This window comes from Rhamphochromis sp. 'chilingali' (genome assembly GCF_963969265.1).
Source record: "Rhamphochromis sp. 'chilingali' genome assembly, chromosome: 10".
NCBI classification, from domain to species: Eukaryota; Metazoa; Chordata; class Actinopteri; order Cichliformes; family Cichlidae; genus Rhamphochromis; species Rhamphochromis sp. 'chilingali'.
Genome location: NC_137937.1, coordinates 11588152 through 11601505, shown reverse-complemented (window position 1 = coordinate 11601505; position 13354 = coordinate 11588152).

Below are 13354 nucleotides of genomic sequence, written 5' to 3'. Positions count from 1 at the left end.
TATAGTCCACACAGTTCACTGGTACCAAGCTTTGCTTAATTAATGACATAAAACTACCAGTGTCCAGCAAAGCAGTAACCCGCTGCCCATTTACCATTACAGTTTTATAGCGTTGCCCCTCAGCTGGCTGGACCTTTGTTGGTTCCGCCTCCAGCCGAGGTGCATAGCAGGCCCCAGTGACTTTGGCCTTCCGGATGGGGCACACCGAGGCTTTATGGCCTGGCTGCTGGCAGTAATAACAAAGAAAGTCCTTACCCGCTCCTCGTAGAGTGGATACCTTGGGGGCCCCGGATGGCTCGGGGTTACTCTCCCGCTTCGGCAGACCCGCGGACTGCGGGGACGATCGCTGTGGCGTCCCAGCTGAGCGGACTGGGGCCGCTCCTCTCCGCGCATTGAAATACTGCGTCACCAACTTGGCTGCGGCCAGTCCGTCCGCGGGCTCATGCTCCCTCACCCAGGTCCTCACCTCCCCTGGAAGAACTCGAATTAGCTGCTCCAAAATAATCGCTTCTCCCATCTCGTCCTTCGTATGCTGCTCTGGTCGAAGCCAGCGCCGGTACAGTCCTTTCAGCCGGTAGTACGTCTCAGTGGGGCTCTCCCCAGGTGGAATAATATTAGAGCGAAACCGCTGCCGATACGTCTCCGGGGAAATGTCAAATTTAACTAACAAGGCAGCTTTTAAATCCTCATAACAGTGGGCTCTTTCTTCATCCATTGCGGTATAGGCCTCCAACGCCTTCCCCGCTAGCAACGGAACTAGCCGACAGGCCCATTCGCTCTCTGGCCATCTCCATGTTCTGGCCACCCGCTCAAAACGCAACAAATAGTTCTCAATATCTTCCCCCATCTGATAAGGCGGGATCTTCGGCCCCGCCGATCGCCTCCACTCTCCCCCTGACGGGTCGATACTGCTAATCCCTCCTTGGGACTGACGAGAGGGAACCTCCGCTGGCGACTCCCCGTATTCCCTCTGCCGCGCCGGTGTAGGCAGTACCATTCGGGGGCTGCTTGCTGTTGCCGTGCTTGGCGTAGCCGTTGCTGCCGTGGTGCTAGCTCCAGCTAGTGCGGGACCTGGGCTTTGCTGACCAGCCACATCTGCGGGCAGCGGCGCATTAGGAGGGGAAACGGTCCTCAGTCCCCTGAGTTCTGCCAATAACACCGTCTCTCTCCTTTGCTGTCCCGCCAGGAAGTCCCTCATCATCGCAATCAGTTCTCCATCACGTGCTGCGGTCGAGGTTGTAGGCAACTCCGGACCAATCCTGCCGGAAATCTCCTCCTCCTCTGCTGAAGAAGACGACGCCGGCACTGTGTCCCACGCCAGCTCCTCTGCTGTCTTCTCCCCCGGAAGCTCATGCTGCTGGGACCGCAGCCCTGTGCGCTTCGCTGGGAGGCGCGTTTTCCTCTTCCGACTAGCCATCCCACTTCTGACACCATATGTCACGGGGTCCCCTTCCAGACCTCTCCCGGACAAACACAGGCGTAGTCGGTAAGGTATTAGTGTGGATACTTTATTTGAAACGGCCTCCCCAGTGCATAAAAAGATGGTTGCAAAGACATAAAACTGAGATCCGCGCTACACAGCCTGTATGTTACAACACACCCCCCTTCATATCCGGCTCGCCGTCTCTTATATCCCGTAACCCCTCCCCCTTGGCGTCACCACCAATTCTTTATTCTAACTTTAATCCCCGTCTCCCTCCCCCAGAATTTCTTTTTCATTATACACTCACAAAACATATACATTGATACAGGCTCTCAACTATTTCCCGGAAGTCTACCCGACTTCATATACACATTAACGGCCCACGTAATGAGGCCATTCTCATGACGGTCCAGACACACGTGAACTCATTATTTAAACCCCACACCCCCATACCATCGGCTTGCGTCACCCTGCACGATTGGCGATCCCCCGCACGTCTCCCCGACCGACGCCCTTAACAAGTAAGTGGGAACCAAAATCTAGCCACCCCCGATGCGGCTCACAACTTGCTCCTCACCCCTTTTATTCCTCTACTCGGTCGTCAGAAAGATACGCCGCCCCGGGTGCCAAATCGAACTAATGGTGGCGATCTAATGGTGGCGGTGCCATACTCAGCGGACTCTGCCTTGAGACGGGTCACTCCGTCACATCATCCCCTTCCCCCCGGAGGTTGGCGATGTGCGGCAACCTAGAGAGGTAATCCGCCACCACATTGAGTGTACCTGGTCTGTGCCGGATGGCGAACCTGAAAGGTTGCAGTGAGAGGTACCAGCGTGTAAGTCGGCTATTATGATCCTTCATGGACTGGATCCAGGTAAGCGCCCGATGATCAGTCTCCAACACAAACTCTCTTCCCAGTAAGTAATACCGGAGTTTCTCCAGCGCCCACTTAATCGCCAGAGCCTCCTTCTCCACCGTCGAGTAATTGGTCTCCCGCGGCAGCAGCTTGCGGCTCAGATATAGGATCGGGTGCTCCTCGCCCGGGTCCCCTTGAACCAACACGGCTCCCAGGCCGCTCTTGGAGGCATCCACCTGGACCAAAAACTGCTTCTTAAAGTCTCAAGACTCTGCCTTGAGACGGGTCACTCCGTCACAGTTGTTAACATGTTTAATGTTATGTATTTCTTCTATTTAATCTCAAAAAGCTCCTAAAACAGTCAGTGATCACTGTTGACCTCCCTCGGCTTTTATTACCGCTAATCATTTATTTAAGCTCAGTTTTTAAAACCTTAGGATGTAACTACAGCCCAGCCCATGCAACAGTATATGAATGACTAACCTCATATTGTGGATGGATTATCTCAGTTGTTCTCCTGGCTGAAGTTTGGTCCTTTTACAGCATCCTGCCATGCGATTACATTTGTTCCTGACCACCGAGTACACTCACGTTAACTTTTATCGAGTGGAAAAAAAGTTAGCTTGCTTATATTATGCTACACAGCTGTGTCACTAGCGGTCACGTAGCACATCATTATATACCAGCTAGCCAAACTTCAGTAACCCTACAAACGTCACTGCTGTTTAGCTTTCTGTCTTCATTTATGTTGGAAGTGATAACAGAGCTGTACGTTTTAATTTGTTTCCAAAACCCAGCAGTCAGGACATGCTATATTGTATTTAGATAGAAGCTAGCGAGCTAACTTCTTGCTTCTAACTTCTAACTTCTAACTCCGTTAAATATCATAAATTCCGTTTTCATGGATGGCTGGATGTTAAACTCAATTGTTACACCTGGTAGAGCATTTTACCATAATCATTTTAGCTAAAATGGATGTGGTATGCTAACAGTGAATGCCGTCGGTGTTTACTGATAGCAAACTGTGGTACGGAGATGACTGTTTATAATATTTCTAGTGATACTCGAAAGGTCTCATCAAGTCCCGATTTAATTCGATTTATGCTGTTATCAGTGTTTGCAACGATAGCATGGCTGTGGTGTTATATCAGTGTATGCTCTCGGTGTTTGCTGATATCAAACTGTAGCATTAGGACCACTGTGAGTTAACCTTTGTAGTGATACGCACACCTTTTTATTTAGACCTGGTTTAATTCTGGGATAGTTGAATATTTGTATATAATCCCTGTAGACCGTTTTAGATTATATGTAATATACATTATGTAATTATCCTTATAATTACAAAATGTTTTATGTAAGATTTATGTTTTGTAATTTAAATCTGACATCACAAAAGTATTTTGGAATTTGAATAATGTATTTTGTAACTGCAGTACACATAATACTAATTTTAAACAATTTTGTCCAGGTTCCTTGCCACTGGGGACCCCTTCAGGACCATCGCGTTCAGTTTTCAAGTTGGTGTGTCCAGGGTGAGCCAGATCATCCCCCAGGTAGCGACGGCCATCTGGGACTGTCTAGTGGACGATTTCATGGCTGTGCCTTCAACTGCAGACTGGCAGTCCATTGCAGAGGGATTCCAGGAGCGCTGGAACTTTCCTCTCTGCTGTGGAGCTCTGGATGGGAAGCACGTCCAGACGAAGGCACCCCCCCAACTCAGGATCCATGTTCCACAACTACAAGGGAACTTTTTCCATTGTTCTCCTTGCGGTTGTGGATGCAAGGTATCGCTTCCGCGTTATTGATGTTGGGGGGTACGGGAGGACCAGCGACGGTGGTATTCTGGCCAACTCCACCTTTGGTGGCTCTTCGGGCTGGGACTCTCCATCTGCCTCCTGACCAGCCTCTACCCTGTGGAGAACACCGTGGAGCCCAGCCCCATGTCTTTGTGGCTGATGAAGCGTTCCCGCTGCGGCATGAGCTCATGAGGCCTTTCCCTGGACGCCTCCTCCCTTTAGAGAAGAGGGTCTTTAACTATCGCCTTTCCAGGGCCAGGATGATAGTGGAGGGTGCCTTCGGTGTCCTCTCCTCACAGTGGAGGTTGTATCGGCACGCCATGGAGCTCCGTCCTGAAATTGCGGAGAAGTGTGTGAAGGCAACTTGTGTTCTCCACAATTTTCTGCGCTGTGTGGACGAGAGAGGGGCACCTGCTGTGAGGGGTGTGGCACCTGCTGTGAGGGGTGTGGCACCTGCTGTGGTGGAGCCGTTGCAAGGCCTGGGTCGTATAGCAGCAAACAACTCCTCCAGAGAGGCTGTCCTGGTGAGGGAGAAGTTCATGGCCCACTTCTCGGCGGAGGGAGCTTTGTCTTGGCAACCAAATGAGCAGCCTGTTTGAAGTCCGAGTGACTTCCCCACAACGGCTCTTTTAAGAGCTACCCACAAACCTCTAAAGAGTGTTTCTGTCTTTTTAAATTTTTCTTAATAAATGGAGCTCTACTCCAAAATAAACTAACCTCTTTTTACTCTCTTAAGTAACTTGTCTTCACTATGTTCCTATATACAGTGTGATGCAAAAGTTTGGGCAACCTTATTAATAGTCATTATTTTCCTGCATGAATCACTGTTACAGTAAAAAATGTCACTTGCATATATCATACAGGAGACACATACATTGATATATACTAAATATTTATTTCCTTTCTCTTTTTTGTGTTGCCAATTTATGCACCTGCTTGATTTAGTTTAAACAGTTATTGCACACTTTCTGTAAATCCAGTGAACTTCATTTCACTTCTCAAATATCACTGTGTCTGTCTCCTATATGATATATTTAACTGATAATTTTTATTGTGACAACCAATGATTTGTACAGGAAAATAATTACTTTTCACAAGGTTCACAACTTTTGCATCCCACTGTATTAGTATGTTTTGCCATTAGTATAATATGAAATAAATTCTACTTGTGTCAAGTCGTGTGCCAACATTTGCTGTATAGTAGAACAGAGACATTTGTCTTTATAAATGTTTATTGGAAAAAATGTATAAATTCACTAACAAAAACATTAAACATAAATATATAAAATTTAACTATTTACACAGAGAGAGGAATAAAAAGGACCCAGCTTGGAGTGGAAGAGCCTCAGGGAGAAGGAGAAAAATAAAACATTGTTTCTGCCCTGGAGAGCTGCTGCCTCATCAGAAAACTACTGATCATTAGTGTCCAATGTTTCCAAATTTAACACAGCTGTGCTGTTTTCAAAAGCTAATTTATAAATTTCAAATTTCACGGATTCTCGTGTCTGAGGCGGCATGCTCTCCAGAGCAGGAACAAGGCTCAGGAGGAAATGTTCTGTTAGAGACTGGCGTGACCTCTTTAGGGACTCCAGGATGGCCAGCTCCACCGCCGATGGACCGTCCTCGACCGCCTTCGAGCTGTCCTCCTCTGTGGGCCTGTAAAACACAGCACAAAACAACACAAAGTAATGAGAAGGCTGCTACTAGATTTTCATTTTCAAAATTGAAAAAAACAGGATATAAACAGATTGGTTGTAGATATTTAGTAAAGGTGATCACAAGGGAATTCAAGCAAGTAAAAAGCTATCAGTGTTTGATGTACATACCTGTGCGTGCAGCAGCAGGAGCTGAGGGACCAGGGACTGGGGAGCCAGCAGAAGCAACAGGGGATGACTCTGCTGCATGATTACTTGACTCTATCGCGACGCAAATCTGCTTCCGAATTTTCGCGGAAGCCACAATCGCGAGTCATCGCGCCTTTCCATTGACTTTACATGTAAATCTGACGCTCTGGCCGCCTCTATCGCGTTCGGTGTGAACACACCGTAAGATAGCTGGGATAGGCTCGAGCTCCCCTGTGACACTGAAAAAGAAAGACAGCAGAGAATGGATGGGTGGCTGATCAAACGTAAACATTTCGAATCACTTTCAATTCAAGCTGCTTATACTACATTGACTTGTGTTTTTACACAATCTCAGCCAGCAGCACAGGCCCTCTTGTGGTGTGGATGACCTCAGCCAGAACCACAGGCCCTTGTGTGATGTCCATGGAATCAGTCAGCAGCACAGACCCTGGTGTTGTGTACATGGCCTGAGCCAGAGGCACTTGCCCTTATGTGGTGTAGATGGCCTTAGCCAGTAGCACAGGCCCTGGTGTGTTGTAGTTGGCCTAATCCAGCAGCACTTCCCTTATGTGGTGTAGATGGCCTCAGCCAGCAGCACAGACCCTCTTGTGGTTTGGATGTTCTCAGCCAGCAGGACAAGCCCTGGTGTGTTGTAGATGGCCTCAGCCAGCAGCACAGGCCCTGGTGTGTTGTAGATGGCCTCAGGCACTAACACAGGCCCTGGTGTGTTGTAGATGGTATAAGCCAGCAGCAAAGACCCTGTTGTAGTGTAGATGGCCTCAGCCAGAAGCACAGGCCCTGGTCTGATGTAGATGGCCTCAGCCAGCTACACAGACCCTGGTGAGGCTCAGTTGGTGTCTTCTAGCAGCATAGGCCCAGGTGAGGTGTAAATAGCTTAGACCTACGGCAGAAGCCCTGGTCTGTTGTAGTTGTCCTCAGGCACCAGCACAGGCCCTGGTGTGTTGTAGATGGCCCTTAGGCACCAGCACAGACCCTGGTGTTTTGTAGTTGGCCTCAGCCAGCAGCACAGGCCCTGCAGTGTTGTAGTTGACCTCAGCCAGCAGCACAGGCCGTCTTGTGGTGTAGATGGCCTCAGCCAGCAGCACAGGCTCTATTGTAGTGTACATGGCCTTAGCCAGCCGCACAGACCCTGGTGTGTTCTAGATGGCCTCAGATAGAAGCAAAGGCCCTGATGTGTTGTAGATGGCCTCAGCAAGTAGCACAGTCTCTGGTGTGGTGTAGATGGCCTCAGCCAGCAGAACAAACCATGGTGTGTTGTAGTTGGCCTCAGCCAGCAGCACAGGGCCTGGTGTGGTGTACATTGCCTCAGTCAGCAACACAGGCCCTCTTGTGGTCTAGATGACCTCAACCAGCAGAACAGGCCGTCTTGTGGTGTAGATGGCCTCAGCCAGCAGCACAGGTCCTGGTATGTTGTAGATGGCCTCATCCAGCATCACAGGCCCTTATGCGGTGTAGATGGCCTTGCTAGCGGCACAAACCCTGGTGTGTTGTAGATGGCCCTTAGGCACCAGCACAGGCCCTGGTGTTTTGTAGTTGGCCTCAGCCAGCAGCACAGGCCGTCTTGTGGTGTAGATGGCCTTAGCCAGCAGCACAGGCCCTCTGGTGGTGTCGATGGCCTCAGATAGGAGCAAAGGCCCTGATGTGTTGTAGATTGCTTCAGCCAGCAGCACAGGTCCTGCAGTGTTGTAGTTGGCCTCAGCCAGCAGCACAGGCCCTGCAGTGTTGTAGTTGGCCTCAGCCAGCAGCACAGGCCGTCTTGTGGTGTAGTTGGCCTCAGCCAGCAGCACAGGCCCTATTGTGGTGTACATGGCCTTAGCCAGCCGCACAGACCCTGGTGTGTTCTAGATGGCCTCAGCCAGAACCACAGGCCTTGTGGTGGTGTCGATGGCCTCAGATAGAAGCAAAGGCCCTGATGTGTTGTAGATTGTCTCAGCCAGCAGCACAGGCCCTGCAGCGTTGTAGTTGGCCTCAGCCAGCAGCACAGGCCGTCTTGTGGTGTAGATGGCCTCAGCCAACAGCACAGGCCCTGGTCTGTTGTAGATGGCCTCAACCAGCTACACAGACCCTGGTGGGGCTCAGTTGGTGTCTTCTAGCATCACAGGCCCTGGTGAGGTGTAAATAGCTTAGACCTACGGTACAAGTCCTGGTGTGTTGTAGATGGCCTCAGCCAGCAGCACAGGCCCTGGTGTGTTGTAGATGGCCTCAGGCACTAACACAGGCCCTGGTGTGTTGTAGATGGTATAAGCCAGCAGCAAAGACCCTGTTGTAGTGTAGATGGCCTCAGCCAGAAGCACAGGCCCTGGTCTGATGTAGATGGCCTCAGCCAGCTACACAGACCCTGGTGAGGCTCAGTTGGTGTCTTCTAGCAGCATAGGCCCAGGTGAGGTGTAAATAGCTTAGACCTACGGCAGAAGCCCTGGTCTGTTGTAGTTGTCCTCAGGCACCAGCACAGGCCCTGGTGTGTTGTAGATGGCCCTTAGGCACCAGCACAGACCCTGGTGTTTTGTAGTTGGCCTCAGCCAGCAGCACAGGCCCTGCAGTGTTGTAGTTGACCTCAGCCAGCAGCACAGGCCGTCTTGTGGTGTAGATGGCCTCAGCCAGCAGCACAGGCTCTATTGTAGTGTACATGGCCTTAGCCAGCCGCACAGACCCTGGTGTGTTCTAGATGGCCTCAGATAGAAGCAAAGGCCCTGATGTGTTGTAGATGGCCTCAGCAAGTAGCACAGGCCCTGGTGTGGCGTAGATGGTCTCAGCCAGCACCACAGCCCCTTTAGTGGTGTAGATGGCCCCAGCCAGCAGCACAGGCCCTCTTGTGGTCTAGATGGCCTCAGCCAGCAGAACAGTCTCTGGTGTGGTGTAGATGGCCTCAGCCAGCAGAACAAACCATGGTGTGTTGTAGTTGGCCTCAGCCAGCAGCACAGGGCCTGGTGTGGTGTACATTGCCTCAGTCAGCAACACAGGCCCTCTTGTGGTCTAGATGACCTCAACCAGCAGAACAGGCCGTCTTGTGGTGTAGATGGCCTCAGCCAGCAGCACAGGTCCTGGTATGTTGTAGATGGCCTCATCCAGCATCACAGGCCCTTATGCGGTGTAGATGGCCTTGCTAGCGGCACAAACCCTGGTGTGTTGTAGATGGCCCTTAGGCACCAGCACAGGCCCTGGTGTTTTGTAGTTGGCCTCAGCCAGCAGCACAGGCCGTCTTGTGGTGTAGATGGCCTTAGCCAGCAGCACAGGCCCTCTGGTGGTGTCGATGGCCTCAGATAGGAGCAAAGGCCCTGATGTGTTGTAGATTGCTTCAGCCAGCAGCACAGGTCCTGCAGTGTTGTAGTTGGCCTCAGCCAGCAGCACAGGCCCTGCAGTGTTGTAGTTGGCCTCAGCCAGCAGCACAGGCCGTCTTGTGGTGTAGTTGGCCTCAGCCAGCAGCACAGGCCCTATTGTGGTGTACATGGCCTTAGCCAGCCGCACAGACCCTGGTGTGTTCTAGATGGCCTCAGCCAGAACCACAGGCCTTGTGGTGGTGTCGATGGTGTCATGGTCCTGGGCCATGTGGGCCCAGTATCCTTAGTTCTTTGTATTTTTGTATTTCGTTCCTTATTTAGGCCATGTCTTCTGAGTTGCCCTGTTGTGTTGTTCCCTAAGTGTTTTTCCCTTCATGGCTCTCTCCCCCCTGTGTGCCCTCTATGTATTGATGAGCCCTCGTCTCCCTTTGTGGTTGTTTCATGTTTCCCCAGCCCGTTATGTCTGTGTTTTCCCCGTGCTCTCTCTCCTCCTGTCAGAACCTCTGTGCCTCTACATGTCATGTTCAGTTCACCCCGCCCTGTCTCGTTATGATTATCAGTGTCACCTGTGTTCCCCGTGTGTGCCCACTTTCCTCGTTTACCCTCTGTATATTTCTGTCTGAGTCTCCCTCTGTTCGGCGTCGCGTTCTCCCTCATGTTGTGTGGATCTCCCTGTGTCTCTCTGCGTATGTTAGTTTACTTTTCCCAGTTTAGTTTTGTATTTCCTATGTTCTGCCATTCCAGCATTAAAGCTGTGATTTTGAGTTCATCCCCGTGTCTGTGAGTTTTGCTATTGGGTCCTTCTCCTGCCTGCCACACAACGTATCATGACAGAAGAACGCGACCACAATATGGACCCAGCGACTCCTGGCAGAGACGTAATACAAGCGGTGGAGTCGTTGTGTTACCAGTGGAGCCGAAGCTCTAGTGAGGAGGAGAGGGAGGAGTTACTTTCCTCGTTGGGGACTAGCGTCACGGTTTTTCCCTGGTTATGGGAGGCGCTACCCCCTCTGATCTCGGACTTCCTCCGCACCATCCTCCCAGCCTGCCCTCGGCAGCATCAGCGGTCCGGTGTGCGGACTGCGTCACCACAGCCCCGTGGCCGCGCAGCCTCCCCTCCGCCTGCTGTGAGCATACAAGTCGGCACGCTGAGGTTCGCCACGGCACCACACTCCTCTACGCTGGCGCCGTCCCTCTACTCGCCGGCTTCCACTTCGCTGTCACAGCTCAGTCGTTCACCCTCACCGCCTCGACCGACCTACCCGTCCTCCGCTTCCTATCTGGCACGGATGTGGTCAGAAGACGAGGAGCCGGTCGCCACAGAAATCGAAGTTTCATCCACGACCACCTCAAAGAGGAAGCGGCGTTCGCGTCGCCGTCGCCCCGCGCTACGGCATGTTTCGCCCTCCAACGAGCCACACGAGGATGCGGGGGAGGTCATGGATTTCGACCTGGAGGAGCGGCAGCGTGCAGCATGCGATCAACTGGATGAAGAGCTCCGGTGGAAGCCGTGGCTAGCTCCTGACTATGAGGAGATCTTCCGGGGAACCCGCCTGGCTCTCGGGGGTCCCCTGAGCTTCCAGGAACTCTCATCTACCGCTCCATCAGCACCCAGTTCACCAGCCTCTGCGACGCCGCCCGGCGCGCATGAAGCGCCGTTGTCTGGTTCATCGGGAGCCGCAGTCAAGAAGGAACGGCGTTCACGCCGCCGTCGCACCACCCCACAGCCGGACATTCGGACTCCTAATTCACCTGCTGTGGTGAGTGAGGACGCTGTGTCTTTTCCAGACATTATGACTGTTCATTCAGGAGCTGTGTCTTGTGTGGCGGAGGTCAAAGCGAGCTGCTTATCGTCTGCGCAGCCACCCTCAATTCAGTTAGCACCCTCGCAGCCACCCTCAGTTCAGTTAGCTCCCTCGCAGCCACCCTCAGTTCAGTTAGCTCCCTCGCAGCCACCCTCAGTTCAGTTAGCTCCCTCGCAGCCACCCTCAGTTCAGTTAGCTCCCTCGCAGCCACCCTCAGTTCAGTTAGCTCCCTCGCAGCCACCCTCAGTTCAGTTAGCTCCCTCGCAGCCACCCTCAGTTCAGTTAGCTCCCTCGCAGCCCTTCACAGCTCAGTCGGCTACCCTCCTGGAAGCCCCCGCTGCCTGGTATTTTCAGCATCGGCATCTTTTCCCGTCAAGATTTATCGCTAAATCATTCGATCCTCCCTTAAGAGAGAGACTGCATCCTCGCTGCCTTCACCCCAGTACACCAGTGTCACCTGGGTCTCCAGTGTCACCCCCAGTTCAGTCTCCAGTAGCTCCAGTGCCGCCTGTAGCGCAGGCCCCAGTAGCTCCAGTGCCGCCTGTAGCGCAGGCCCCAGTAGCTCCAGTGCCGCCTGTAGCGCAGGCCCCAGTAGCTCCAGTGCCGCCTGTAGCGCAGGCCCCAGTAGCTCCAGTGCCGCCTGTAGCGCAGGCCCCAGTAGCTCCAGTGCCGCCTGTAGCGCAGGTCCCAGTAGCTCCAGTAGCCCAGTCCCCGATAGCAGTACGGTCCGCTGGTCAGCTTAACATCCAGCCAGGGGTCTCAAATCTCTCTGGCTCTGCATCAGCTCCTGCTGGGAGCTCGGATGAGCTCATCCAGGACTCCGCGGCTCCCACGCCGCCATCTACCTCGTCAGCTGGGGGTTCAGGAGAACCGCACCAGCCTCATGCCGCGTCAGCTGGAGGGTCCGAGGGGCCCGTTCAGCCTCCTGTCTCCGCTGGAGGGTCCGAGGGGCCCGTTCAGCCTCATGCCTCGTCAGCTGGAGGGTCCGAGGGGCCCGTTCAGCCTCCTGTCTCCGCTGGAGGGTCCGAGGGGCCCGTCCAGCCTCATGCCTCGTCAGCTGGAGGGTCCGAGGGGCCCGTCCAGCCTCATGCCTCGTCAGCTGGAGGGTCCGAGGGGCCCGTTCAGCCTCCTGTCTCCGCTGGAGGGTCCGAGGGGCCCGTTCAGCCTCCTGTCTCCGCTGGAGGGTCCGAGGGGCCCGTTCAGCCTCCTGTCTCCGCTGGAGGGTCCGAGGGGCCCGTTCAGCCTCCTGTCTCCGCTGGAGGGTCCGAGGGGCCCGTTCAGCCTCACGCCGCATCAGCTGGAGGGCCCGAGGAGCCTGTCCAGCCACCACCTGCGACCGCCTCGTCGTCGCCTGGTCCGGCTGCATCTGCCTGTGCTTCTGCTACGCCTGGGCCAGCCTCTGCCTGTGCTTCTGCTACGCCTGGGCCAGCCTCTGCCTGTGCTTCTGCTACGCCTGGGCCAGCCTCTGCCTGTGCTTCTGCTACGCCTGGGCCAGCCTCTGCCTGTGCTTCTGCTACGCCTGGGCCAGCCTCTGCCTGTGCTTCTGCTACGCCTGGGCCAGCCTCTGCCTGTGCTTCTGCTACGCCTGGGCCAGCCTCTGCCTGTGCTTCTGCTACGCCTGGGCCAGCCTCTGAGTCTTCGTCCTCGTCTGGCCCAGCCTCAGAGCCTTCGTCCTCGTCAGGCCCAGCCTCAGAGCCTTCGTCCTCGTCAGGCCCAGCCTCAGAGCCTTCGTCCTCGTCAGGCCCAGCCTCAGAGCCTTCGTCCTCGTCAGGCCCAGCCTCAGAGCCTTCGTCCTCGTCAGGCCCAGCCTCAGAGCCTTCGTCCTCGTCAGGCCCAGCCTCAGAGCCTTCGTCCGCTGCAGCCTCAGAGCCTTCGTCCGCTGCAGCCTCAGAGCCTTCGTCCGCTGCAGCCTCAGAGCCTTCGTCCGCTGCAGCCTCAGAGCCTTCGTCCGCTGCAGCCTCAGCCTGTGCTTCGCCTGGTCCCGCCTCGACTGGTCCTGTGCCCACCGGGCCTCGGCCAGTACGCCTGACACTGGAGAGCTGCCGCCGCTGCCTTGCGCGCGGCCGGCCCCCTGAACTGCTCCGTCGTCTCCTTCGCCGCCGCCGCTGCCTTCCGCGCGGCCGGCCCCCTGAACTGCTCCGTCGTCTCCTTCGCCGCCGCCGCTGCCTTCCGCGCGGCCGGCCCCCTGAACTGCTCCGTCGTCTCCTTCGCCGCCGCCGCTGCCTTCCGCGCGGCCGGCCTCCTGAACTGCTCCGTCGTCTCCTTCGCCGCCGCCGCTGCCTTCCGCGCGGCCGGCCCCCTGAACTGCTCCGTCGTCTCCTTCGCCGCCGC